This window comes from Lathyrus oleraceus, chromosome 7 (genome assembly GCF_024323335.1).
Source record: "Lathyrus oleraceus cultivar Zhongwan6 chromosome 7, CAAS_Psat_ZW6_1.0, whole genome shotgun sequence".
NCBI classification, from domain to species: domain Eukaryota; kingdom Viridiplantae; phylum Streptophyta; class Magnoliopsida; order Fabales; family Fabaceae; genus Lathyrus; species Lathyrus oleraceus.
The window spans coordinates 63,427,254-63,433,282 of NC_066585.1; the positions used below are offsets into that span (position 1 = coordinate 63,427,254).

Genomic DNA, 6,029 nt, shown 5'->3' on the forward strand with positions numbered 1-6,029 from the left:
AAAGAAATACTTGACTCACTAAGGATGACTCACGAAGGAAACTCACAAGCCAAAGAGACAAAGGATCTGGCTCTAATTCAGAAGTACGAAGCCTTCAAGATGAAGGAAGATGAAGTTATAGAGGTAATGTTTTCTAGATTTCAAACTTTAATTGCAGGACTCAAGGTTTTGGACAAAGGCTACACAACTGCAGATCATGTTAAAAAGATTGTCAGAAGCCTACCAAAGAAGTGGAGACCCATGGTCACCGCATTAAAATTGTCAAAGGATCTGAACAACATCAGCCTTGAGGAACGCGTTAGTTCCCTCAGAAGTCACGGGATAGAACTTGAGGAAGATGAGCCTCAAAAGAAGATCAAATTTGTAGCACTAAAATCTAGATCTGAGAGACATAAACCAGAAAGGAACAAAGCCTTCCAAGCTGAAGAAGCATACAATGATGACTCTGAAAAGGAAGACTCTAACGATGAAGAAGAGTTATCCCTTTTGACTAGAAGAGTAAGACAACTCTGGAGAAAAAGTAATAATAACTTCAGAAGACCAAGACCTAAGGGAGATCGCTCAAAATCAACTTCTAGAAGAAAATCAAGCAAAGAGGTAACATTCTATGAATGTAGGGAAACAGGTCATCACAGAAACGAATGCCCAAAGCTTAAGAAAGAAAGCTCTAGAAGAGAAAGTTTCAAGAAAAACTCCTTTAAAGCCAAGAAGGGACTCATGGCCACCTGGGACGAAACTGAATCTGATTCCTCTGAATCATACTCTGAAGAACAGGTAAATGTTGCATTCATGGCTACCACTTCTAGAAACTCATCAGATGGAGAATCTGATCCTGAAGAGGTATTTTCTGATCTTTCTCGCTCTGACCTTGAATCATGCCTTTTTGAATCTTTGAACTCGTATCAGAAACATAAACAAAAATTTAAAGCACTAAAAAGGGTCCTTGAAGGAACCATCGAAGAATGCGATAAGCTTGAGATAACAGTTTCAGAATTAAAAAATGAAAATCTAACTCTGACAAAAGAAAGAGACTCCACAAATAAACAATGTTTTAAACTTGAAGATGCTGTATCTCAAGCCCCACAAACTTCCAACACAATGATATATAAATATGAAAAATCTTTTCAAAAGTTTCTGAAAAATGGGATAAAAAGAAGCAGATTGGCTTCCATGATTTATGGAGTCAGTCAGAATAACAAAAGAGGAATATGATATGATCCTAGTGAATATAAATCCTCTAAAAATGACAAACCTAAATCCCCATTTTCTTATCACTACACACATGCACAAGCACAACGTTTTTCTAATGCTAGAAAACCCAAAGTCTTGAGAAACTCTGGGAAAACTAATCACAAAGGACCCAAAAGATTATGGGTACCAAAGGATAAGATTGTTTATGTTGCAGATATCCTATGCAGCAGAGTTAAGACACCAATCATGGTACCTGCACTCTAGATGCTCGCGACATATGACAGGAAGAAAGCATATGTTCCAAAGCCTGGAACTTAAAGATGCTGGCTTCGTAGGTTTCAGAGGAAATCAGAAAGGAAGAATCAGAGGCTCCAGAACTATTGGTAATGTATCTCTTTCCTCTATATCTGATGTTATCTTTGTAGAAGGATTAATGCATAACTTGTTATCAATAAGCCAATTAAGTGATAACGGTTATGATATAATCTTCAATCAAAAAACATGTAAAGCAATTAATCAGAATAATGGAACAGTTCTATTCACTGGCAAGAGGAAAAACAACATTTATAAAATAAACCTTTCAGATCTAAAATATCAAAACGTAAAATGTTTAATGTCTGTACACGAAGAGCAATGGGTATGGCACAGTTGCTTGGGCCATATTAGCATGAGAAAACTCTCTCATCTAAATAAACTCGAGTTAGTCAGAGGTCTATCTAAGCTGAAGTTTTCTTCAGATGCTCTGTGTGAGACATGTCAGAAAGGAAAATTTTCAAAAACATCTTTTAAAAAGAAAAATGTTGTTTCCACCTCTAAGCCTCTAGAACTTCTTCACATTGACCTTTTTGGGCCTGTTAAGACAGCGTCAGTCAAAAGAAAGAAGTATGGACTGGTCATTGTAAATGATTTTAGCCGATAGACATGGGTAAAATTTCTAAAGCACAAGAGTGAGTCTCACTCTGTATTCACTAGCTTCTGTGCTAAAGTGCAAAATGAATTTGACTCTAAAATCATCAGAGTCAGAAGTGATCATGGTGGAGAATTCGAAAATAAGCTCTTTGAAGAACTGTTTAATTCTAATGGAATATCCCATGATTTCTCCTGCCCTAGAACTCCACAACAAAATGAAGTTGTAGAGATGAAGAATATGACACTCCAAGAAATGGCCAGAACCATGATCAATGAAACAAATGTGGCTAAGCACTTTTGGGCTGAAGCAGTAAATACAGTGTGTTATATTTAGAATAGAATCTATGTAAGACCTACTCTGGAGAAGACCCCCTATGAACTGTGTAAGGGAAGAAAACCCAACATTTCTTATTTCCATCCTTTTGGATGCTCATGTTTTATTCTTAATACTAAAGAACATCTGAACAAGTTTGATTCAAAAGCACAAAAATGTATTATGTTAGGATACTCAGAACGCTCTAAAGGCTACAGAGTATACAACACATAAACCAAAATTATGGAAGAATCAATACAGGTTAGATTTGATGATAAGCTTGACCCAGAAAAGTTAAAGCTAGTTGAGAAACTTGCAGATTTGGAGATAACTCTTGCAGGTTCTGACGAAAAGACTAAAGCATCAGAAGAAGCTGAGAAACAAAGTCCAGATACAACTGAAATCTCAACTATCCATAAAAGATCAAGAAATCTCCCAAACATCTCTGAAGATTTGATTCTGGGAAACAAGGATGAACTTGTCAGAACTAGGTCAACATTCAAAGTATCCGAAGAAACTCCTCTGGGATTAGTATCTCTGATTGAGCCTACTTCCTGTGATGAGGCACTTCAAGACAATGACGTGGTTCTGGCAATGAAAGAAGAATTAGATCAATTCTCAAAGAATGACGTCTGGGATCTTGTCCCAAAGCCTAAAGGAACTCATATCATTGGAACAAGATAGGTATTCAGAAACAAATTGAACAAAAAGGGAGAAGTAGTCAGAAACAAAGCACGACTGGTTCGATATTACTCGACATTTTCTTATTATTTATTTCAGGTATCATTATTTAAAGCACATGTGAAAAAGAAAGAAAAGGGGTGCAAAAAGAAGATTTTCTAGGAAAAGCAGCAAGCTGAAGCACCAAAGCCCAGCCCACATTTGGAACAAAGAAAATTGTTGTCACGACCGCAACAAGCACGTGCCGATCGCCACGTCCTAAGACCTAGTGTTACGACCGTAACACATAGTGTGACGGACGTCACACATTCCACTCCTATATTTTGGGCTTTACGTGAGTAACGGAGTGGACGGTTTCCCCTAAATTCTCTCATGCACTCGGAGACGCTTTGAACGATATTGAAGGCACATTCTAGGAGACGGTTATCTTGGGAGGTTAATATAAATAAACCTCACAAAAGCCAATTGAAGCTCTCTCTTCTCCGTACAATTTTTCCAGCATTCTAATTTTGCAAGCAATTTATTTCTTTCTTTTTTCTAGTTTAATTTCTGAAGCATACAATTTACTTTCTCACGACAATTTCTACACCGGAAACTATTGAGTAATTTTTACTGGATCTAACCTTACGTTAGATCATAGTATTTTATTTCCTTGTTTTTACTTTCCTATCTGATCGGGAATTGTGAAGAACAAATCCAACTGACTTGTGGTGGAGTGTTCGAGCATCGAAGCTAGGAGATAAAATCCAGATTTCTAGTATTTTTCCAGGTTCATTAATTAATTGATTTATCGTTTTAATTTAAATATGCTTTGTTCCACTGTTTATATATGTTGTTTGTTTGATATGGCCGTATTTGTGCATGTTCATCATGTCTGGCTAATTAATTTAGATATCGGTATGTAAAGTAAGCGGAATAAAGTTATCAAAGTTGAGTTGGTTTAAATTTATTTCAGAATATAGTCACTCTTTTTCTGGTCTCAATTTACAAAGTTAATACCAAGGTTTTTGTACGAGAGTAAAAGACATAAAGAAGTTAAAATCAATAGATCGACGATTTGAGTTTTTAACTGGACAGTGTAAATTGAACATTAACTTTAAATCAGGGCGAAAGCAATTTTTAAGGTTAATTAAATTCTAATTATTTTCAAAAATTATTTTTAAAAGTTAAATGTGAGGATGAGATTTAAGCATTTAAGTTTAATCATATAATCTAAGTAAACAGAGCGAGAGTTTGAGACGAGGGCGTTTAAACGGTTAGTATTTTCTCAAAAGGAGTTTCTATAGATTCTATTATTTTCAAAAGTGATTTTAGACTTAACGAAATAGTGAGAGCGTACGTTAAAATATAAAGTCATAGTCTGATTCAACAGAGCGAGAGTTTGAGGAAAAGACTTTTAATTAACAGTGTCTACTGAAAAGACTTATTTTAAAATTAAGAAAAAGACCAACGAAGATTTGATTCCCCAAATACGACGAACTACATACTGATATCCATATTATTTGATATTTTATCTAGATCCGAATTTAGTTTTGTTTTTTCCCCTAATCATTAAAGTATCATCCGCCTTAGCTTTACGCAGTAACCCTAGAAAAACGGTAGATCGATTCATTAAGTCCCTGTGGGATCGATATCTTTTAAAAATACGCGATTAGACTGTGCACTTGCAGTTAGTACCCTGATAGACTCATAAAGTCGCGATCAAGTTTTTAGCGCCGTTGCCGGGGACTTTTATTTAGTCGATATCGTAACTCTTCTGTTACGCTGTAGAGACTAAGGCAATTTTTATTTTTTCCCTTTTTCGTTGATTTGTATGCCACACACTAGCTCACAAGGCGAGCCGTATTACTTACGAATCAACGACGTCGAACGATATCTCTGATTATTACGACGAATTCGGGAGTATCGTGCTAGAAACAATCTTCCTCCAATCGAAGTTCCTGATCTCAAAAATCTCCTTCCTTTAACGATACCAGCGATGGCCGAACCAGCTCATGCTCTTCGAGATTACGCTGCTCCATCACAGGATGAGCCGCATTCGAGTATTGCTCCACCCGCAATCGAAGCGAACAACTTCGAACTTAAACCTTCGCTGTTGCAGGCAGTGCAACAGAATCAATTTTCTGGAAATCCTACCGAGGATCCAAACCTTCATTTATCCGTATTTGTCCAATACGCTGACACTGTTAAAGCTAATGGTGTCACTTCAGAGGCAATTCGACTTCGTCTCTTTCCTTTCTCGTTAAGAGATAAAGCTAGAAGATGGCTTCAGTCTCTTCCTTCCAACTCAGTCACCACATGGAATGAGGTGAAGAAAGTCTTTCTTGCCCGATATTTTACTCCAAGCAAAACAGCTATGTTGAGAGCCCAGATAAATGGATTTAAGCAAAAAGATAACGAATCTCTTTTCGAAGCATGGGAAAGATACAAGGACATGATGAGACTTTGCCCACACCATGGTTTAGAGGACTGGTTAGTAATTCACACCTTCTACAATGGTCTCTTGTACAACACAAGGTTAACAATAGACGCCGTCGCCGGTGGTGCGCTTATGGATAAACCTTACACCGACGCTTATCAACTTATCGAGAGCATGGCCCAAAATCATTATCAGTGGGGAAGCGACCGAACAGTGGTAGAAAAACCTCAAACAAAAGGTGGCATGTACGAGATAAGTAGCCTTGATCATGTTAATGCAAAAGTGGATGCTCTTGCCCAGAAAATTGAAAGTTTAAATGTATCACCTCCAGCCACCGTGGTTGCCGTAACTCAAAATTGCGAGGTCTGTGGAATTCAAGGTCACACTCCTACAGATTATCAACTCCTAACAAGAATTCAAACAAAACAGGTGAACTATGCTCAAGGAAATCCTTACTCGAATACCTATAACTCAAACTAGAAGAACCATCCTAATTTCTCGTATAAAAGTAACAAC

At 37.1% G+C, this 6,029-nt stretch overlaps 1 non-coding gene across 1 annotated transcript; it reads right to left on the reverse strand.

Moving 5' to 3' along the window:
• Positions 1-5,450: 5,450 nt before the first annotated feature.
• On the reverse strand, positions 5,451-5,557 carry LOC127109901 (small nucleolar RNA R71). The gene has a single exon (XR_007797147.1). It is a non-coding gene; the product is annotated as a small nucleolar RNA R71 (small nucleolar RNA).
• Between the last annotated feature and the right edge of the window lie 472 nt (positions 5,558-6,029).